Consider the following 23,772-nt stretch of genomic DNA (forward strand, 5'->3'; position numbering starts at 1 on the left):
CACATCAGCCTGAAGATGGACAGACTCCTCCATCATGCCTTGCAATCTGAGGAGTGCAGCAGGCATCCTTCCCTATTTTTCCCGAGCTTGCCTTTGCAGCAGCTGTGTGACATGACCGAGTGCAGAGGCTCAACATCTGACTCAGACTCAGCAACATTCTGGCTTCCAAGTGCCGGGCACCTGCTGTGGATCAGAAAGTGTGATGTGCTCACAAGGTTGTGATCCTGAGGCTATTCTAAAGCTAGGCCCCACCGAGGTGTGTGTCCCTGCACTGGTGGAGGGTGTGGGTGAGCGTTGTGACGGGATTTCAGGGAGGGTGCCTTCAGATTCCTCTTCAGAGGTTTTATCGGAGCTTGATTGAACACCCTGTGTCATGGTGTCTGTCGACTGTTTCCCAGATGTGCCTGCGGAAGCAAGGAAAGATAATTAGTGCGTGGCAGTGGCCTGTGAAACAGGGCACATCACTCACAGCTCATGGTTGTCTGATGGATGTTGCACTGCTGAATCCTCACTTGGTAGAGCAGCGCCGACCTCACCATCAGCACAGGACCGGTCCCGGTCATCGCTGGCCAGCTGGATGGCTCTGTTTTCGAATTCTGTCTGAACTTTGATCTTCAGCATCCCTTCACCTGTCTGTGATCTTTCCCTCCTGTTGTGAGCCAGTTTGTCCTGCATGGATAGAGATGGGGAGAGTGTATCAGAACACCTGCTGGGCCAGATGATAAGTATGCCTGGCCTGTGTGGGTGGTGAGTGGACCCATGGATAGGATGAGGACAATGACGGTGTGTGTGAAAGAGTGAATGGTGATGTCTCTTGCACTGGCAATGAGTGAGGGCCCTGTGGATATGTGGTGGGTGTGTGAGTGTGTGAGTTGGGAGTGATGAAATGAGTGACTGACGAAAGAGATCATTCATCCTTTTGCGGCACTGGGTGGCTGTCCTCCTCTGCAGGGCGTTTGCGCTGACCTCCACTGCCACTGCCTCCCAAGCCGGGTTGGTGACATTGCTACCCATTCTGCGGCCAGAGCTGGGGTAGAACAAATCCCATCAGGCCTCCACGGCATCCAGCTGTCGCTTGAGGGACCCGTCGTTGAAGCGGGGCGCTGCAGTCTTTTTCCTTTGCTGACCATGTCTCCTGGACAGTGGTGATGAGCTGGTGGCGATGAGCGCTTTGCTGGTGGCTGCCTTTTAAGATGGCGGTCGGCGTGATGTAACAGCCGGGTGACGTTGAGCCGGCGAATGACAGCCCGCCCGCCATGGAAACAGCGTGTTTACTGGGAATGCATAAATAATGAGGCGGGCTCAGGGAGATACAGCGTGAAAATCCGCCATTTTCATCGGCGGGTAGGACTCCAATTTACCCACCCGCTACCGCACTTAGTGCAATCCTGGGAAAATTCAGCCGCGGGAACGTGAACTCCATCTGATTTACCCTCCACAGCCCAGCTCCTATAATCCTTCCAGTGCTCGTGCTAAGATCAGCTGAAGCTTCAACCATTTTGTAAAGGGATATTTGTTATTTTTATAGTCCTTCAGTGGCTTGAAGTTAGTGTAATGGGCAGCAACATTGAAAACATCTTGAAATGAGTAGCTTTAAAAGAATGGCCATTTCAGTGCAGCATTTTGTTAACAGACAGTCTGATGTTGACTCAACATTTCCTTCTTGTGAAACTTCTCTTTAAATCCTGACTCAGCTCAAACGGAATCTCTCAACCTCACACTGCGATCACACCCTGCACGCCCACATGGCCTCCACCCACTCAGGATACTGAGCTGGTGAAGTTTTGTGTAATGGTAACTTAGACATAGATTCCACATCGCTTAGTAACAAGGGGACAGCATAGAATCAGCATTGAGAAGAAGGTTTAAAACAATTGACAAAAGCACTGGGGGAGATGAGGAGAATTTATTTTTTAAACAGGTGTTGTAATGATCTAGAATGCACTGCCTGATCCAATAGTAACTCTCAAAAGAGAATGTGATATATGCTTGATTGACACCCCATCCACTACCTTAATTATTCATTCCCCCTACAATGGCGCATTGTCGCAGAAGTGTGTACTATCCACAAGATGCACTGCAGCAACTTGCCAAAGTTCCTTCGACAGCAACTTCCAAACTCACAACCTCTACCATCTAGAAGGACAAGGGCAGCAGATGCATGGGAACACCACCACCTGGAAGTTCCCCTCCAAGCCACTCACCATCCTGACTTGGAAATATATCACCACTCCTTCACTGTCGCTGGTTCAAATCCCTGGAACTCCCTCCCTAAAAGCACTTTAGTGTATCTACACCACATGGACTGCAACGATTCAAGAAGGCAGCTCACCTCCAAGGGCAATTAGGAATGGGCCCACAGACAGCACGGCCTCCCAGTCTTTCCTGTCCTCTTTCACAGAGTTCTTAGATGACAGTACATGGGAGAGCCTGGTCAAACCGCTAACTCCTGACGAACTGACTAAGGCCCTTGAGTCCTTCGAGAAGAGTAAAACTCCCGGAAGCGACGGCTTGTTGACGGAGTTCTATTCGGCTCTGTCGGAATGGATCATCCCAGACCTGCTAGAAGTGTACGCGAGTATGCTGCTGGCCTGCAGTATGTCAGAATCCATGAGGAAAGGCATAATCACCCTCATCTACAAGCACAAGGGGGAAAGGGAGGAAATTAGAAACTGGCGACCCATTTCACTGTTGAATGTGGACTATAAGATTCTGTCCAAGATCATCACCAATCGGGTCAAGTCCACTCTGGAATTGATGATCCACCCTGACCAGACCTGCACTGTGCCGGGCAGCAAGATCTCTGACAGCCTCATGCTGCTCAGGGATACGGTTGCCTATGTGCAGGACAGGGGTGTGGACACCTGCCTCATCGGCCTGGATCAGGAGAAGGCCTTTGACAGAATATCGCACACCTACATGGTGGATGTGCTCTCCAAAATGGGGTTTGGGGACGGAATTCGCAATTGGATCCAACTGCTCTACACTAACATCAGTAGCACAGTCTCAATCAATGGGTGGGAATCAGATAGCTTTCCGATTAAATCTGGAGTCAGGCAGGGCTGCCCTCTCTCCCCTGTCCTTTTTACGTGTTGCATAGAACCCTTTGCTGAGTCCATCAGGAAGGATCTGGGGATAAGAGGAGTGACAATCCCAGGCAGTGGAGGCATCAGGCCAAAGCCTCCCTGTACATGGACGATGAGGCCGTCTTCTGCTTGGATCCGCTGTCGGTGCGCAGACTGATCCATATCTGCGACAGTTTGAACTGGCCTCAGGAGACAAGGTAAATCGTGGGAAGAACTGTGGTGGCCTAGACAAATAGGGAACCCACTTAGTACTGAAAGGGTTAATGGAGAAATTGAATTAAATGCTTAGGCCTAAGAGAAAAATACTGCAACCTTGAAGAACAATATCATCTTGTCTGACTACTGTAGGATGAGCCCTGAATCATCCCATGTGTATCTCTCTCGGGCCGAATGTAATCAAAGTCGTGATAACCAAGTGTGTAGGCACTGCACCTGTTGTGTAGGAATGGAAATTAACTAAAACATGGGTTGGTCAGTTAACGCATGCAAATAAATGGATTGAGATGTGCAAAATTTACTGATTGGTTGTAAAATGCTTTTAAGCAAGTGTTTGTATATTCTGCTTGGAGACGGCACAATAGCTCTCGTATTGTTCTCCCTTGTGCACAAGTAATAAATGGGGTTTCTATGTATTAATGATGCCTTGGTGTGAGTAATCTCCGACAGAGCGAGGCCATGTTCTTTGGGAACTAGGTTGACCGATCCTTTGTCCCCTTCACCATCAGGGCTGACGGCCTAAAGGTGCTGGGGATATGGTTCGGAGGGATCAGGGCATGTGTTAGAAACTGGAAGGAGCAAGTTTCTATGGTGAAAAGAAAACTGGGCATGTGGGAGTGATGCTCCCTCTCCATAGCGGCTAAGAACCTGGTCATCAGGTGTGAGGCACGCTCGCTGTTGCTGTACGTGGCGTAGGTCTGGCCCATTCCACACTCCTGTGTGGTGGCAATCACCTGAGCCATCTTTCACTTTATCTGGAGGTCGAAAATGGATCGTGTCCGCAGGGACGCGATGTATAAACCTCTGGATAAAGGGGGAAAAAACGTGCCCAACATCGCCCTCATACTGATGGCCACCTTTGTGTGCGGCTGCATCAAGCTGTGCGTAGATCCTCGGTACACAAACACCAAGTGTCACTACATGCTGAGGTTCTACCTGTCCCCAGTGTTACGAAGGATGGATCTGGCCACGCTGCCGCGGAACGCTCCAAGTAGTTGGACTGTGCCGTACCACCTGTCCCTCGTGGAAAAATTTATGCAGAGAAACAGCTTTGACCACAAGTCCATCAGGCAGTGGTCGGCATGTAACATCTTAAAGGCCCTGAGGGAAAAGGAGAGGGTGGATCCTGTGGGATGGTTCCCCGAGCAGACAGTCAAAGTCATTTGGCAGAATGCCTCATTGCCAGAACTTATCAACAAGCACCAAGATGTAGCTTGGCTGGTGGTGAGAAAGGCCCTCCCCGTCAGATCCTTCCTACATGCCAGGAGTCTCACCCCCTCTGCACGTTGCCCTCGAGGTGGCTGTGGTGGGGACGAGACCGTTGTTCACTTCCTTGTGGATTGCGCCTTTGCAAAGAAGGTCTGGAGAGAGATGCAGTGGTTTCTGTCGAGGTTCATCCCGAGCAGTTCTGTGACACAGGACTCTGTTCTCTATGGGCTGTTCCCAGGGACACACATCGAGATAAACATCAACTGCAGCTGGAGGATCATCAACTCGGTGAAAGACGCTCTTTGGTCTGCCTGTAACTTGTTGGTCTTCCAGCGTAATGATTTGTCCCCGACTGTAGGTTGCAGACTGGCATATTCCAAGGTCCAGGACTACGTGCTGAGGGATGCACTAAAGCTTGGGGCAGCCACTGCAAAGGCGTAATGGGGAAAGGTCGCTATCTAAGACCTTTCTGCCACAGTGCACTGAGGGGCTGGGAACTGTTGAGAGCCCCTCGGGCTGTACAGCTCAAAATGAATGTATTTAGTGAATACTAAGTGTATTATAAATGTATTGAAGCACCTCAGAGTGCAACATGATGTATGTTGATAAATCCAATACCTTTATCTGATTGTATGCATTGACCATATTGAAATGAGTGTAACATTCATTGATTGTATTGATGCACCTTGTGATACATGTGTAAAAGTTAAATCTGATTGTACTTATGTGATGGTGATTTTGAAATGGTTTGTAATGTTCTTTCAGATATTTTATGAATAAAGTATATTTTTCAAAAAAGAAATTCTGGGCGAAGTCACCGCAGACACTGCGACGGAGGAGAGAATCGAGGAGAAGGACTCTTGCACTCAACAGGAGGAAGAGCATCCAACAGAGGACGCTGGTGAGAAGTGACTGATGCATTCTGGGAGAAGTCACCGCAGACATCGCGACTCAGGAAGAAATCGAGGAGGACCCACTGTCAAAGAACGGAATAGCCCCAACCATTACATTGCTGTAGTGTTTCCATCCCTCCCTCCTCCTCAAACCTAAAAAGAAGAGAGAGAGAGAGGAAGAGACAGTACCTTCAGGAGTGCACCAGACCTGCGAGGGACACTTTCCTGAAAGTGGATTTTAAAGAAAAAGCAGCTGATTGGTGAGTAAATCCTGGAAGCAGACTCGGAGGGAGGAGCATCGGAGCAGTGAGTATAAATCTAGCTTACCTCAGGGCTTCGTGTCCTTATCTCCAGGAAGCAGACTCAGAGGGAGGAGCACTGGAGCAGTGACCTTGGGGCATAGAGTATCTGAAACCAAAACTGAAAAAGTGACATCACAGGAAAGCTGTGACCTGATTGGTTGGTAGGAAATCTGCACCAAATTTGAAAAAAGAAACACTGCAAAGCTAATTAATAAATTAATTACCTAAGTCGAGATGGCTGGGCAGGTGATGTGCTGTAGCTGTATGATGTGGGAGCTGGCAGCTCCCATTGCGAGTCGCAGTGACCTCATCTATAGCAAGTGTTAGTTGCTGGAGGAACTCCGGCTCAGAATTGATGAGCTGGAGTCCGAGCTCCAGACGCTGCAGCACATCCGGAAGGGGGAGAGTTACTTGAACGCTTTGTTTCAGGAGGCGGTCACACCCGCTAGATTAAGTACCTCAAATTCGGTCAGTGGTCAGGATCAGCAGGGTATGACTGCATGTGAGGCAGGTAGAGGGATCCTGTGTTCAGGAACAGAGGAACCTCAGCTCTTGACCTTGTCCAACAGGTATGAGGTACTTGCTCCCTGTGTGGATGAGGAACAGGGCTGTAGGGAGGATGAGCCAGCTGACCACGGCACTGTGGCACAGGAGGCCATTCAAGAGGGGGGAGCAAAAAGACAAGTGGTAGTTGTAGGTGATTCTGTAATTAGGGGAATTGATAGCATCCTTTGTAAGCAGGATCGAGAGTCCCACATGGTATGTTGCCTGCCCGGTGCCAGGGTGAGGGACATCTCTGACCAGCTTGAAAGGATATTGGAGAGGGAGGGGGAGGATCCAGTTGTTGTGGTCCACGCCGGAACAAATAACATAGGTAAGACTAGGAAAGAGGACCTATTCAGGGATTATCAAGAACTGAGAACTAAATTAAAGAACACGTCCTCAAGTGTTATAATCTCCGGATTACTACCCGAGCCACGTGCAAATTGGCATAGGGATGCGAGAATAAGGGAAGTAAACACGTGGCTAAAGGAGTGGTTTGGGAAAGAGGGGTTTCATTTCGTGGGGCACTGGCATCAGTATTGGAACAGGAGGGATCTGTACCATTGGGACTGTCTCCACCTGAAGCGATCTGGGACCAATGTTCTAGCAAAAAGGGTAAATAGGGTGGTCAACAGGACTTTAAACTAGAAAGTTGGGGGGAAGGGAAGGGTAAAACTCCAAGAAGTATAACTAATGGGAAACAAAGCAGCAGGTTAATGTGTCGGGAGGTGGATACAACTTCATGGAAAATTATGAAGAAACTGAAAAGAAAGGAGAGCCCAGAAGAGGCTATTAAAGTCTCCAGAACACAAAATAGGACAGACTGTTTGGAAAGGGCTAGGAATCTAACTTTAAGCACATCAGATAAAGGGACGACAATGAGAAAGGGGACGGGAAATACAGGACTGAAGGTGTTGTTTCTGAATCCACGCAGTATACGAAATAAGGTAAATGAGCTTGTGGCGCAGATTGAAATTGGCAGGTATAATGTGGTGGGCATCACAGAGACATGGCTGCAAGGGGATCAGGACTGGGGGCTAAATATCCAAGGATATACATCCTATCAAAAAGATAGGCAGGTTGGCAGAGGGAGTGGGGTTGCTTTGTTAGTAAGAAATGAAATTAAATCAATAGCAAGAAATGTCGTAGGGTCAGATGATGTACAATCTGTGTGGGTAGATTTGAGGAACCGCAAAGGTAAAAAAACCATAATGGGAGTTATGTACAAGCCTCCGAACAGTAGTCAGGATGTGGGGCACAAGATACACCAGGAGATAGAAAAGGCATGTAAGAAAAGCAAGGTTACAGTGATAAAAAACAAAAATAAAAATACCTGGAAAAACTCAGCAGGTCTGGCAGCATCTGCGGAGAGGAACATCGTTAATGTTTCGAGTCCGTATGATTCTTCAACAGAACTAAGTAAAAATAGAAGAGAGGTGAAATATTTCCATTATTTTTAAATGTATTTCCATCCATTGTTTTATTTCTACCTTTTAGCCTATTTTGATCCCTTCCCTTCATCCTGCCCCACCCCCACTGGGGCTATCTGTACCTTGCTTGTCCTGCTTTCTACCCTTAATTAGCACATTCCTTAGATAATATCACCACCTTCAACACCTCTTTGTCCTTTTGTCTATGACATCGGTTAGTTATCTCCACCTACCACTGGCCCTCCATCCAGCTCTACTTGTTCCACCCCCACCACCCCGCACCCCCCGGCCCCCCCACCCTTAAACCAGCTTATATTTCACCTCTCTTCTATTTTTACTTAGTTCTGCTGAAGAGTCATACGGACTCGAAACGTTAACTGTGTTCCTCTCCGCAGATGCTGCCAGACCTGCTGAGTTTTTCCAGGTCCTTTTATTTTTACTTTGGATTTCCAGCATCCACAGTTTTTTGCTTTTATCTTAAGATTACAGTGATCATGGGGGATTTCAATATGCAGGTAGACTGGGAAAATCAGGTTGGTAGTGGATCCCAACAAAAGGAATTTGTGGAATGTCTACGAGATGGCTTTTTGGAGCAGCTTGTAGTGAAGCCCACTAGGGAACAGGCAATTCTAGATTTAGTGATGTGTAATGAGGCAGATTTGATAAGGGAGCTTAAGGTGAAGGAACCCTTAGGAGGAAGTGACCATAATATGATAGAATTCACCCTGCAATTTGAGAGGAAAAAGCTGGAATCAGATGTAATGGTATTACGGTTGAATAAAGGCAACCACAGAGGCATGAAGGAGGAGCTGGCCAGAATTGATTGGGAGATGAGCCTAGCAGGAAAGACAGTGGAACAGCAATGGCAGGAATTTCTGGGAGTAATTTGGGAGACACAGCAAAAATTCATCCCTAGGAAGAAGAAGCATACTAAAGGGAGGATGAGGCAACCATGGCTGACAAGGGAAGTCAGGGACAGCATAAAAGCTAAAGAGAAAGCATTCAATGCGGCGAAGAGCAGTGGGAAACCAGAGGATTGGTAAGCCTACAAAGAGCAACAGAGGACAACTAAAAAAGAAATAAGGAGGGAGAAGATTAAATATGAGGGTAAACTAGCCAGTAATATAAAAGAAGATTGCAAGAGTTTTTTTAGATATATAAAGGGTAAGAGAGAGGCAAAAGTGGACATTGGGCCGCTGGAAAATGCCGCTGGAGAAGTAGTAGTGGGGAACAAAGAAATGGTGGAGGAACTGACTAGGTACTTTGTGTCAGTCTTCACAGTGGAAGACACGAGTAACATCCCCAAAATTCAAGAGAGTCGGCGGGGGCAGAGGTGAGTATGGTGGCCATTACCAAGGAGAAGGTGCTAAGAAAACTGAAAGGTCTGAAGGTGGATAAATCACCTGGACCAGATGGATTACACCCCAGAGTTCTGAAGGAGATAGCTGAAGAGATAGTGGAGGTGTTAGTGGTGATCTTTCAGGAATCACTGGAGTCAGGGAGGGTCCCAGAGGACTGGAAAATCACAAATGTAACCCCCCTGTTTAAGAAGGGAGTGAGGCAAACGACGGGAAATTACAGGCCGATTAGCCTCACCTCAGTCGTTGGTAAGATTTTAGAGTCCATTATTAAGGATGAGATTTCAGAATACTTGGAAGTGCATGGTAAAATAGGGCAAAGTCAGCATGGTTTCATCAAGGGGCGGTCATGCCTGACAAATCTGTTAGAATTCTTTGAGGAGGTAACGAGTAGGTTAGACAAAGGAGAGCCAATGGATGTTACTTACTTGGACTTCCAGAAGGCCTTTAACAAGGTGCTGCACAGGAGGCTGCTCAGTAAGATAAGAGCCCATGGTGTTAGAGGCAAGGTACTAGCATGGATAGAAGATTGGCTGTCTGGCAGGAGGCAGAGAGTGGGGATAATGGGGTCCTTGTCAGGATGGCGTCCAGTGACTAGTGAAGTTCCGCAGGGGTTAGTGTTAGGACCACAACTTTTCACTTTATACATTAACGATCTAGATGAAGGAACCGAGGGCATCCTGGCTAAGTTTGCAGATGATACAAAGATAGGTGGAGGGACCACTCTCTGGCTAAAGAAGTTTCTCCTCATCTCTGTTCTAAAAGGTCTTCCCTTTACTCTGAGGCTGTGCCCTTGTGTCCTAGTCTCTCCTACTAATGGAAACATCTTCCCCATGTCTGCTCTATCCAGGCCTTTCAGTATTCTGTAAATTTCAATCAGATCCTCCCTCAGGTAGTATTGAGGAGGCGGGGAGGCTGCAGAAGGATTTGGACAGGTTAGGAGAATGGGCAAAGAAGTGACAGATGGAATAAACGTGGGGAAGTTTGAGGTCATGCACTTTGGTAGGAAGAATAGAGGCATAGACTATTTTCTAAATAGGGAGAGAGTTCAGAAATCTGGAGTGCAAAGGGACTTGGAAATCCTAGTCCAAGATTCTTTTAAGGTTAACTTGCAGATTGAGTAGGTAGTTAGGAAGGCAAATGCAATGTTGGCATTTATTTCAAGAGGACTAGAATATAAAAGAATATTGTGAGCAATTTTGGGCCCCGTATCTCAGAGGGTCCAGAGGAGGTTCACGAGAATGATCCCAGGAATGAAAGACTTAACATATGAGGAACGTTTGAGGACTCTGGGTCTATACTCAATGGAGTTTAGAAGGATGAGGGGGGGATCTGATTGAAACTTACAGAATACTGAAAGGCCTGGATAGAGTGGACGTGGGGACGATGTTTCCATAGTAGGAGAGACTAGGACACAAGGGCACAGCCTCAGCGTAAAGGGAAGACCTTTTAGAATAGAGATGAAGAGAAACTTCTTTAGCCAGAGAGTGGTGAATCTATGGAATTTATTGCCACAGAAGGCTGTGGAGGCCAGGTCATTGAGTGTATTTAAGACCGAGATAGATAGGTTCTTGATTGGGAAGGGGATCAAAGGTTATGGGGAGAAGGCGGGAGAATGGGGTTAAGAAACTTATCAGCCATGATTGAATGGCGGAACAGACTCAATGGGCCGAATGGCCTAATTTCTGCTCCTATGTCTTATGGCCTTATGGAAAATTGTCTCCCCCAACAGGTCCTATTTTCTCAACTCTCAAGTGGTCAGCATTCCAGAGGAGGACAAAGAAAATGCTTCAAAGACTCTCTGAAGCTCTCCCTGAGGCACAGCAGCATTGAGATTAATGACTGGGTGGAGCCTACTACATTCAAAATGGTGAAAATTTATCCATCAAACTGCATCATATGCTTTGAATCATAACATCTTACTAATGTGGCAAAGCAGCAGGAGAGAAGGAAAAGGAAGCAAATCCTGCACTCTGGATCCCATACCTCATGGGACATCCTGCCCCAGGTGCCCAAAGATTTCCTGGTCGGGAAAAGGCTTGTTCAGCCACATGAGGTCATGGCAGAAATTTGCAACCATGAGTAGACCTCAACTTGGATCGAGGGACAACCACTGACAGTGAAATGGCTCAAAGGTGCATGCTTTACTACTGAAATATTTTCAAACATTGATGTGCTGTTGGAAATTTGCAGCCTGTAAGTTAGAAATGTTAGTCTGCAGAAAGCGGCCATAAGTGATGAATAACTGAATGGGATCCTAGACAAAATACAATTTTATTGCTATTTTCACAATATAGATGCTTAGGATTATGACATATAAGTTTCAACTGTGTGAGCTAATTTGTATCTTGAAAATTCTGACTCTCCCTTAACTTCCAACTTATTTCATTTAGCTTATCTGAGAGGATGGTGGAAGCAGAGATGACGAATGATTTCAAGAGGAAGTTGGATGGGCACTTGAAGGAGATAAACTTAAAGGGCTACAGTGATAGAATGGGGGAATGGGATTGTAGAGAATCAGCATGGACTCAGTGGGCCAAATGGTCTCCTTCTGTGTCGTAATGGCTTCTGCACTATTCTGACATGACCAACTATGGAATCCTTCCTTCCCAAGATCAGTAGAGGGTACATGTTGTTTTCTTCTTTCCCAGGAAAAAGTGTCCTTTTATCTGATCTGATTCCCGCCATTGAGATTGGAATTGTGCGACACTCAGAGAACTGGGGTATGAAGAAAGACTGGAGAACTTTAAGATTTTCAGCTTGAAAAAAGATGCTGAGGATGTGGGAGGTGACATTAAAGAGGTAAATAAGTTGGTAAATGATATAGAAAAGATAGCCTGGGGTAGTATCTCATACTGAATTATAGCAGTAAAAGAACGAAGGGTCAAACCAGTAAAAGACATCCAAAACTGATACCAAAAAATTATTCTTCACACGAAGAATGGCCAACAACTAGAATAAACTTCTGGTTTGGTTAAGAAAGCACGTAGAATGAGCACTGATATGTCCTTAGGGAACTCCAAAGTGCTTTTCAGAAACTGATTTATTTTTGATGTATGCTCACTGTTTTATAGGCAAATACAAGTTGTGGAGCTGAAAATCCTGGAATTGTTTAAGAAACAGTTGGATTTTGTGATGGAGAATGGATGAACTATTGCGCTGAATAGTCTTCCTCATCTCCGTGTATCTTGTGATCCCATGAACACAAATCCTGTAACCATAGAATTGCTTCAAAATACTTCTGGTAGAATTTTAAAGCTACTTCACTTTTTCTAACTTCTATGCCTGCTGAACACTCCAGCCATTGACTTAGTAACACTTTTATCACCTTCTCTAATGTTTTCCTAGCTAGCTTCTACCCATCATGTCCATGTTTTTCAATCTGCAGTGTCTCCTTGTGCCTCGATTGACTTCAAAGTTTTTGTCTTCGCTTCCAAATCCTTCAATGACCTCACCCAATCCAACTGACCCATTGAACTGTCAAAGGCCTGTTAAGGCTATTTAAATACCAATTGAACTCATTAACAGGGCTGCCCATCCAACCTTAAGGTTAGTGGGCAGGCAAAGAGCCCAGGCAGCCTTCGCATTTTTCATGGAACCTCATTCACAGGCAGAAAGAGGTTTCATGAAGGGTTTATAAGTTTGATAAAATTTTTTATTAAAATTCATTGACATGTCCCAGCTCACGTGACACTGTCTGAGTAATTTTTTTCTCTCTTTTTTTCAATGTTTGGCTCTTAAATTAATCTCCCTGAGGCAGCTCTGTGCCTCAGGGAGGTTTCCACACTCTATCGCACGCAGGCCCCGACACTCCCTCTTCCCCCCCTGGCCACACAGGTAACGCTGAGCACTTCTGGGTACGTGTCACGCTGGGCGAACCTTAATTGACCTACTCACGCAAAATGGCGGCGCACAGCCAATCGTGGGTGACAATTGGCTCCGCGCCCGTGCCCGCCCGCACCTGATCCCGGACCACCCGCTCGATGGGGAGAAAATTCTCCCCTAAGTGTTTTTTCAGCCATTATGTTCCTGCCCTGTGGAGTTCATTTTGCCAACCCCTCTATCGGACCTCCTCTTTTAAAAGCCTCCTAGGAATCCTTCTCTTTCACTCTGTGCGCTGCCATTTTGCGTGAGTAGGTCAATTAAGGTTCGCCCAGCGTGACACGTACCCAGAAGTGCTCAGCGTTACCTGTGTGGCCAGGGGGGGAGGAGGGAGTGTCGGGGCCTGCGTGCGATAGAGTGTGGAAACCTCCCTTGGTTCCATCCTTCATTACTCCATTTTCTATTTTTCCTCTTGTGCAGAATTAATTGGTCTTTCCTCTGCCCTGTTGAGAGCTTTGAGAGCTATTGTGTATTTAAGAGAAATATTAGCGCCCCCAGGTGGTTTGTTCCATGAACTTCAATAACCTTGAATTAAAATTGCATGCTCAAAAGTTTTAAGACAGCAAGATTTCTATTTGGATTGTCCAATCTCTCAGAAATTTCTCAAAGTGCTTCACATACAATTAATTACTTTGAAGTGTTTTTACTGTTACATAGGCAAGCGCACCAGCCATTTTACTGCATAGAAAACTCCGACTAAGAGTAGTGAGATGAGTGATCTGTTTTAAAATGTATGCTGTGAAGGAGATCACCCTGCTCTTCTTCACCGATGCTAAAGAATCTTTAAAGTCTCATTGAAAGAGCTGCACCAAATGTGAGTCCTAGGCTGGGACTTGAACCCAGCACCATTTAGTCTAGTGGTGAGAATATCGACAACCAAGCAAGCTGAAAAAAAGAGTTGTAACTGGTGTGCACATTGTCAATGCTGTAGGTGTTCTTAAAATGAGATTTAAAGGAAAGAGCAGTTGTTTTGAATGTTTACCGAAAGTCAAATGAGCATCATTACTAAAAACTTGGCTTTCAGTACCTCTGTTAAAAACTCAGGGGAAATGGGTCTGCTGAGCAAGCAAAATAAAATGTAAAATAACATCTGTGGGACCATGCTGTGCACAAATTGGGCTGTCAGATTTTCTATTTCACAACAGGGAAGAAACTTCACTAATACTTAATTGGCTGTAAAGTGTTTTGGGATGTCCTGAGATCATGGTGTTGATAGAAATGCAAGTTCTTTCTTTTGAGTAAGTTGTACAGAAACTCTTCCAAAGAGCTTAACTGCACCATCGCTGAATTGGATCCAGCTAAGCGGGTGAGCCAATTACTACCTGGCCATTTGAATTTCTTTAAATGAGAAATTGCTATATTTTTCACTGAATGCACATTTAACAAAGACCTCAACAAGGAAAGACTGATTTTAAAAATATCAAAAGCAATATGAATTGCCTTCTCAAGTGGAAAACAGTAAGGCAGAAAAGGGGAACAAAGAAACAAGTTCCAGGTTATATCTTTGTTTTCCTCCAGGTTTAATGTTATTTCTGCTACTAAAGAGCTGAAAATAACCCGTTATATCCAACTTGAAAAAGAGTCATACAGACTCAAAACACTAACTCTGTTTTTCTCTCCACAGATACTGTTAGACCAGCTGACTTTTTCCAGCATTTCTGGTTTTCCTTTGTATCTGTTGTCTAACAGGGTTGAGTTCCTGCAAGATCCAATAGTTCAACCCCCAAACTCCCATTCACCATTCGATAGAAGATTGACCTCTTCTCCTGAAAGACTGTTAGGCTCCAAATGCTAAATTGGGTGTGTGGGGGGAGGGGGGAGCTGTAGGGGGTTCGCCTTTTCCCTCAGAGACATTCCCCACATTCAGGTTCGTGACACCAGATTCACAAATCTATGGCTTGGACAGAATGACCAGCGAGACAAGTTTCTTCTGATACTTCACAATTGCTTTATTGAATCACCCACAATCCCAAAGTACAAAACCCGAAAATTTAAAACAACCTGTTCCCAGTACCTGACACGAAGTCACCATGGCTCGGGCTTAAACTTACTACAAAGCTAACCGCACTCAAAGTCCCCAGGACCCGGTTTAAACTTACAAAAACACAGGCAAAACACCACGGCCAGGCTTTTCCGTGCCCACTGGTGTCGAGCGCGTTCAGTGGCGTGAGCAGACAATATGGCGCGATCGGTTTTATGACGGCGTGAAACCAGTTTGTGATCATCCGCTCAGTCCGTGAATGGCGGGCTGTGTTTTCTGCTGTCGGACATAATACATTGTAATACATCTGCATATCATTATCATCTCAGGCAAGGGGACAGGCTGCAGGGCCAGGGCTGTATTGGGGATGGAGAGTCTCACGGGGTGTGTATGGGAGCGCATGTTGATCTGTACAAATGGCCTTAAGAGGGTGAGGGTTGAGGAGGCAGTCTCCAGAGGAGATGAGGCTGGATGGACATGTGAGGCTGTGTGTGAGCATGGGTGGTGGTGTCCCTTGAGCTGACAGTGAATGAGATGCCAGTGAATGTGTGATAGGCTTGAGTAAGTGAGTTTAGAGTGATGGGATGGTTGCCATTCCCTGCCCCATGGATGAGATTATCATCCTCTTTCTGCATTGGATGACCAACCTCTTCTGACAGCATTGGCACTAATCACCACTGCCACTGACTCCCAGGCTTGGTTGGTCACGCCACTGCCCATCCTGCAGCCAGAGCAGGGGCAAAGGACATGTGGAGGCAGGCTTCCACATCATCCAAAAGATATTCCAGTGATGCATCACTAAACCTGGGGGGGGTGCTACAGTCTTTTGGCCTTTGTGGACATCTTCCCTGCAGTAGTCGTGGGCTGAAAGCACTGAGATGTGTACGCATAAATATGGTGCCCAGCATGATGAAGCAGCGAGGTGATGGTGTGGCGAGCAAATAAGAACCAGCCCGCCCGCCATCAAAACAGTGTGTTTCCTGGGAATGCTTAAGTAATGTGTGGCTTTGGGATGATACAGTGTAAAAATCTGCCAGTGCGGCCAATGGGTAAACATCGTTTTGCCTGCCCGCTACCACACTTAATGCAAATCTGGGACAAATCCACCCCACATCTTGTCCTGAAACTTTAAGGAAAAACCCTCAGACCATTATCACCATGACATGGCTGAAACAAGTTACAAGGTACCAGCAAAAATACACCAAGTTTTTGCCCCAAACCTTCACAAAACCTCACTATGGTTTGACTGAAACTTACAATCCACAACATGGCTGGTCTGTCCGGTGTGGAATGTAGGCCTGAGTCAGGGTGACCAGCCCCGACCCTCCTTCCAACTGCAAACCTGGAAATCTGCCTTCGTTACCTGATCTGGCCTACATGTGACTCCAGACCTACAGCAATGACTCTTAAACGTCCTCTGAACAAGGGCAATTAGGGATGGGCAATAAATGCTGGCCTAGACAGTGATGCCCACATCCCATGAATGAATAAAAAACAACATTTATAAGGTAGCCAGGAGAAGGTGTCACATATTGTCCAGAAAGCAGACACGGTCTGTAGGATTGGAATTCCCTCCAACTAGGAAATTTATGGAACATAATTTCAAACCCACAGACATATTTTGGTCTCATGATTGAAACTATAAATTACAAAAAAATTTGCTGCAGTCAGCAGTACAGGGCTGGGCAGCAAGAGGTTAATTCGGAGATTTAGTTTAAAAAAAAAGTGACTCATCAAAAGGGTTTGGACATTGACTAACTGCTAGTGGGGAGCAATCTACCAGAGAAATGCCATTACCTCCCATCAACTAATGCAACCAAGAAGTCTGATTACTAATACAATGGCACAAAGGATGTATTATTAATACAATACACTCAAGGAATTATGTAACTAAGTCCTGCACTGGAATAGGGTCATTCAAGCCCTCATTAACTTTGGAGCTAGCTGCTGTTGCTGTGCCACAGCAGGAGAATTGCTCTTACAATGAGAAATGATAATATTCATCTGGTGGATACGTCTGCCACGAAAAACCCTGTATTGTTTCAACCAGCAGGACCGAATGATGTTTAGCTGGACTTTGCAATGACAGAAAATATATTTTGATTTGCCTGAGTTAACTTAATGAACCAGATGGGTTTTTACGACACAAAAACAGGAAATGCTGGGAAAACTTAGCAGGTCTGACAGCATCTGTGGAGAGAGGAACAGGGTTAACGCTTTGAGTCCGTATGACTCTTTTTCAGAGCTACAGAGAAGTAGAACTGTGAAGAAATTTATACTGTCTAAGGGGGTGAAGCAGGTGAAGCTGGATAGAAGGACGGCAATAGGTGGGGGCAAAGGAAAGATTGCCAAAGATGTCATGGACAAAAGGACAAAGGGGGTGTTAACGGTAGTGATAAGGGCTAAAAAAGGTGCTGATGGTGGCATTAATGTAAGAAAGCAGTATGTGATAATAGCAGGGCAAGGGTAAGCACTCAGAATAGAACAACATGAACAAGTGACAGATGGCCCTTGTGGGGGTGGAGTGGGGGGAGGGGACAGTAATGGGGGAAAGAAAAGGGATCAAAATGGGATAAAAAGGGGGATAAAAAAGGAATATAAAACAATGAATAAATGAATGAAAATAAAAATCAATAAAATTAAAAATAAGTGGATAAAAAATAAAAATTAATTTTGAAAAAAGGGACAAAAAAGGAGCATGTATAGAGGAGAGAATTCATGATCTGAAATTGTTGGACTCAATATTCAGTCTGGAAGGCTGTAAAGTGCCTAGTCGGAAGATGAGGTGCTGTTCCTCCAGTTTGTGTTGAGCTTCTCTGGAACAATACAGCAGGCCAAGGACAGACATGTGGGCATGAGAGCAGGATGTTGTGTTGAAATGGAAAGCGACAGGAAGGCCTGGGTCATGCTTGCAGACAGACCAAAGGTGTTCTTCAAAGTGGTCACCCAGTCTGCGTTTGGTCTCTTCAATGTCCAGTCTTTTCACACCCACATCCACGATTCCCCTGATGCCCTACATCATATCAACAATTGCCAGTTCTCTGGCCCTAACTGCCTCCTCTTCACCATGGATGTCCAATCCCTCTACACTTCCATCTCCCACCAGGATGATCTGAGGGCTCTCCACTTCTTCTTTGAACAGAGACCGAAACAATTTTAATGGTAGTGGTAAGGGCAAGTGCACATCCAAAAGTCTTTGGATTTGCGCTTGCAATGCCATGGCATACAAGTCTCTGGGCCTAGTGCTGGAAAATGGGATTAGAATAGTTAGGTACTTGTTTGACTGGCACAAACCCGATGGGCCAAAGGGCCTTTTTCTGTGCTGTAGACCTCTATGACTCTATGACTCTAATCCCCATCCACCATCTGTCTGGCTGAACTTATTCTCTCTCTCAACAATTTCTCCTTAAACTTGTCTCACTTCCTCCAAATAAAAGGTGTGGCTATGGGTACCCGCATGGGCCCCAGTTATGCCTGTCTCTTCATGGGGTATGTGGAACATTCCTTGTTCCAGTTCTACTCAGGCCCCCTCACACAATTCTTTTTTCGATACGCTGTTTAGGTGTCAGTTCATGGTCTTGTCTAGACCTGGAAAAAGCTATCAATTTGATTCCAATTTCCACCCCTCCATCATCTTCACATGGTCCATCTCAGACACTTCCCTCCCCTTCCTTGACCTCTCTGTCTCCATTTCTGGTGATAGACTGTGCAGTGATATTACAAGCCCACCGACTCCCAAAGCTACCTCTCACGTAAAATGGAGACGCCGCCCCAATTGGGGGCGCCAATCAGGTTTGCACCCACCTCCGCCCACCCCGCACAACCCCACTAATGGGGGGAAATTTCTGCCTATTAAGGCAGAAATGGATTGACAAGCTGATGAATGAGGACCTCTGAATTAAGGCTTGTTTAGACTTTCATTTGTAAAAAGGTTTAATCTCATAATAATTGAAAGTTCACATTAACACCTTAACCTCTGGAGTCCCCATCTACCCTTAGCCCCTCCTATTTCTCAACTATATGTCGCCCCTTGGTGACATCATCTGAAAAAAAACTGCACGTTCCACATGTACGCTGATGACACCCAGCTCTACCTCACCACCACACTCTCAACTCCACTAAAGTTTCGAAGTTATCACACTGCTAATCAGACATCCAGTACTGGATTAACAGAAATTTCCCCCAAATAAATATCAGGAAGACTGAAGTCATGGTTTTCAAATTCCGTTATAAATTCTGTTCCTTCACCATCGACTCCATCCCTCTCCGTGACAGTTGTATGAGACTGAATCAGACTGTTCACATCCTTGGTATCATATATTTGACTCCAAGATGAGCTTCCAACCACATTTCTGCAACACTACGCCCCCATATCATCACCCAATTCTACCTCTGCCTCAGTTCACTTCCTTTCAAGGCTATGGGCCAAGCGCTGGTAAATGGGATTAGGTAGGTAGGTCAGGTGTTTCTCACGTGTCGGTGCAGACTCGATGGGCCAAAGGGCCTCTTCTGCACTCTGTGATTCTGTTGAAACCATCATCAATGCCTTTGTTACCTCTAGACTTGACTATTCCAATGGTCCCCTGGCCAGTCTCCCAACTTCCACCCTCCATAAACTTAAGCTCATTTAAACCTCTCCAACCTGTGTCTTAACTTGCACCAAGCCCCGTTCACCCATCACTCCTGTGCTCCAAATTGAGCCATGCCTGAATTTTAAAATTCTCATCACTGATTTTAATCACTTCACCATTTCAGCCATGCCTTCAGCTGCTGAGAATCTAAGCTGCGAAATTCCTTACCTTAAACCTCCCCTCCTTTCTACCTCTCTTCCCTCCTTTAAGATGTTCGCTAAAACCCATGTCTTTGGTCAAACTTTTGGTCATATGCCCTATTATCTTCTGATATGACTCAATGTCAAGTTTGTTTGATAATGCTCCTGTGAAGCTATAAAGGCGCTACATAAATCCAAGTTATTGCTGTAGGAATACATCTGAAGCTTTGATAGAGCAGGAGGTGTTCTGCTTTATGATCTTATGTGAGCCTCTCACACTGAAGCTGTTTGATTTGTGCTTCACAATTTCACTATTTGAAAAGAAATAAAAAAGGGAACTGGCCCACTTGCTGTGGAGATTGAGGACATGGATCTGCCTCCCTCATGGCAGCTGTGAGGGAGATCATTGCTAACACAGACTCTTTGAATAGAAGCTCTCCACATTGAAAACTTACATTATTCCATTTCCCCATCCAAGTTTCACCGTGACTAGTTCTGGTGCTTCTTCCTGCTGCTATTTGATGACTAGTGTTATGAGAGCTTTTTGGTTTCTGCTTTTGTACAAGTGGTTCTTGGGGTGGAGGTGAACCTTGTTCTGTGACTAATGCTGGGCCACATCACTTATGCAAATTCCTGGGCAGCCTAGTCCTGCCCTTTGAAAGGGCCTCTGTGAGGCTAGTCTTGTTAGGTAACATACTGGTCAACTTCAATCATGCCATTGGCACTGGTCTCAGGTTCAGGCTAACCAGTGAAACACAGGCTGAAAGATCTAATGCTTCCCATCAAATCCTAGAAGTCTTTAAGGAATGTCTCTTGTAAGCCACCCTGAACTATCTGAAGGCTGAAATTTAGGGCTCTGTCAAGCCTTCACCCAAGGCCTCCAAGGCCGCAGTCCATGCTTCTTCTGAGGTATAAGTACCAACTTGTCCTGTTAAATTGCTGTAGGGAAGGTGAGAAATGTTCACCGGCTGTGTTGAAGCAGTCACATGATTTACTGATGTCACCTTTAAGCACCCTTTTCTACAGAACAGTTCCAATGAGATCTGGGTCTGCCGCCTCTTCAGCAAAAGGTAACTATCTCCTTGGCTCAACCAGGGAACTGCCAAGTTTTCATTTGGCTCGGTGCTCTGTAATAACCCACAACAAAATTCTCATTTTCACTAACTTAATCCCCCAAGTAAAAGTCTGTAGATGCTGGTGAACATGATGGGGAAAGGCAGTGATTGGCAGATTGGACAAAGTTTTCATAATTACCTTTGATTTAGTTGACTAAAAAGTAAGCATTTAAGTTTTTTCATGTTTCTTATCATCATTTTATCTTCTGCTCATCTGCCCCTATGGCAATCTCCAGAAAAACAATGAAGTATAAATGTATCTGCGGTAGCCAGAGAGGGTGATGTGATAGGGAAAATTCTGCAGTTCAGTTTCAGCTTGACTCTTTAAAGATCTATAACAGGTGCAGATGCTGCTTTTCACTCACTCACAGCTGGCGGAGGCCAATTGACATGACTGTTGATATCTCTCAATGCAGATGCATAATGGTGCCTCCCAGTGACTCCAACACCTAATCCCAAACTGTCAGCTTGCGTATATTCAGTGTTCTCCCCATTGCTAACACACCTCATCTGGGCATTATGTTCCTGGAGGAATATTAACAACATTAGCTGACAAGAAGCATCTGAAGGATATCTCACAGGTTTTAGCAGGTGGCTGATTAACAACTGCTGGAGGTTGGAGTTCTGAGGGTCTACATGCGAGAAGGTTTTGTGAAGGGATTTCCAAAAGGTTTTAGGCAGAAGAGATAAAAAACCATTTGTCCTAAGCAAGCTGTGCACGATGACTTCCACTCCATTCAAGAAGTGGGGATGATCAATATGGGGGACCCATAGGGCCAAAGTGAAAGGGTAATTTGCAGTTCTCTTACCTTGTCTGGTGATTGAACTTTTCCTGATACTGCTTTGCTGTCTTGGCAGTGGAAGAGGTGGTACTCAGTGCCACTCCCCTTTCATAAAACTCTGGTAAATTCCTCCTGTGGCTTCTTTCCCTGTCTGCCCAGAAAACAGTCTTTCCTCAGTCTCAGTTCACTCATCAGGACCTGTACATCAGCATCACTGAAACTCTGAGCTCACCTTAGCCAGCACTTGACAATGAAACCAACTTCGTTGTCTCCAAAAAATCCCCATTAAAGAAACCACTTCAATTGGACATGGTAACAAAAGCTGATGAGAAGCCCCACTGTCCCTCCAGGAAGATGCTGCCACTTGAAGTTACTACAACATTTTAAATTCTGCAGTAATAAGTTTCCTGCTCCACGTCCAACACTACTCCCATTTTCTACAGCAGTTGGCACTCCGTGATTACCATACAACATTTATATAAATTGACCTAATTAAATCTAATAGGTTCAGCAGCACACATCACTGATAGGTGGAAATCTATGTTCCTACATCCTGCCCCTCTGGGGTATCTACAGCCTGTATAGTCCAATGTCTTGACAATTAGGTAAAGCTGAGACATTATCAAAATGGTTCTATGTTGGCAGTTTCAGAATGATTTGAGTTATTCCTCATATCAAATAATGCTGTAGCCAACAATGAATAAAATCCTCGCAAGCTCCTTTGAGGAAATGAAATCAGTGTGTGTGGGTCATGAATAAGAACCTGTACAAGGGGTAAACAAAACGGCCTCAGTGGTCTTTATGTTACTATGTAGGTTCCCAATATGCCAGGTCCCATTTCTACCCTTTCTGAACTAGCTCAGAGCTAATGATAACAGAGTTTACTATCTACTTCATTGTTAAATTGTTGAGAAGGTAGAAACTTAATGCACATTAAATTTTGTTTGAGCATTATTTTAAACCCACTGTACTCTAGTAAGGCTTTTGACTCTATTAGACAAGCCCTCTCATGAAAAACAAGGTTATTTAGATGTAATCAGGCCACAGGATGTTCAAGAGGTATTACTGATGATTTCTGCCTGGTGTGTGACATCGTTGGTGGAGTGCTACATAGATTCTAATCTCAGATCACTTAGTGATGGAAACATAAGCGTACCCCATCAATAACCTGTTTATCCTTGACCTGTTCTTACTTAATACTAATGAAAATGTGCTGGTGGTGCAGATTAGGCTAGCGACTCCAGGTTCCATGGTAACATCTCTGATAAATAAAGATAATTTTGCCCCATAATATAATTCTTGTATTTATTTTTAAAGCTGTTAAAACTCAGAATTCCCAATGAAGCACTTTGGGAGAAGCTGAGTGTTTGAAAGGTGCTCTATCAATGCAAGTTAATTCTCTCTTGATCTCCATTTTCATGTTCTTAAAACTAAAATTAAGTCAATCATCAGTCTAGCTGGAGTGTCATTACAAAATTTCATTTGATCCATGTTTAACATAGATTATGGTTCTTGTTGTTAATTCATGTTGTTTTCATGCAATGCAATTAGCAATAGCCACTGTTAAATAGATCAAATGCCACTTTCTTGAATATTTGCTTGACATCTTTGTAAACTGAATTATATTTTAAAAATCATCAAGATTTGGCTAGTGAAAGAGTGAGAGTTGTTAGGAAACTGAAACAAATACATACTGTAAAGGGCACTTGCGATTAGATGACTTTTTGACTTGTCAGCAGTTCAGTTATTAACTTCAATAGTTAAAAGGAAGAACTTTATATTGTAAACAGGTATTACGTAAACCACAAGGGAAGACTTCAATAACTGAAAGATATTGTTGATGTATAGGTTCATAAATTGTTACATCTCTAAAACTGGAAAAGCTGAGAATAGTTTTGGTTTTGCCAGTCTTGAAGAGCAATTAAATAAATATCACAAACAATTTGCTCAAGGCAGTAGGCTAACAGGGTTGATGCTTGAGGCCTAACAGACAACATCTGGCTTGATGTAACTGTGCCAAATATTTAACACAGATCCTGCAGTGATATAGAATTGAAGTTTCATCATCAGCATAGCAAAACAAAATTTAGCTAAAGCTTTGCATCCATTGTTATTTTTCAGTTATTATTTCTACCTACTTGTGGCTCATTAAGGCACAGAGTGGGTACAAATTCCTCCAGCAATTTAATTTCCACCCAGCCAGA

At 44.8% G+C, this 23,772-nt stretch overlaps 1 long non-coding RNA gene across 1 annotated transcript in view; it reads left to right on the forward strand.

The window, feature by feature from the left end:
* Positions 1-5,629: 5,629 nt before the first annotated feature.
* Positions 5,630-23,772, forward strand: part of LOC121276432 — a 74,198-nt gene continuing 56,055 nt past the window's right edge. The window contains exons 1-3 of the long non-coding RNA XR_005942656.1: positions 5,630-5,664; positions 10,770-11,172; positions 11,689-11,839. This is a non-coding gene — a long non-coding RNA (uncharacterized LOC121276432). The remainder of the gene's footprint in view (positions 5,665-10,769; positions 11,173-11,688; positions 11,840-23,772) is intronic.

This window comes from Carcharodon carcharias, chromosome 3 (genome assembly GCF_017639515.1).
Source record: "Carcharodon carcharias isolate sCarCar2 chromosome 3, sCarCar2.pri, whole genome shotgun sequence".
NCBI classification, from domain to species: Eukaryota; Metazoa; Chordata; class Chondrichthyes; order Lamniformes; family Lamnidae; genus Carcharodon; species Carcharodon carcharias.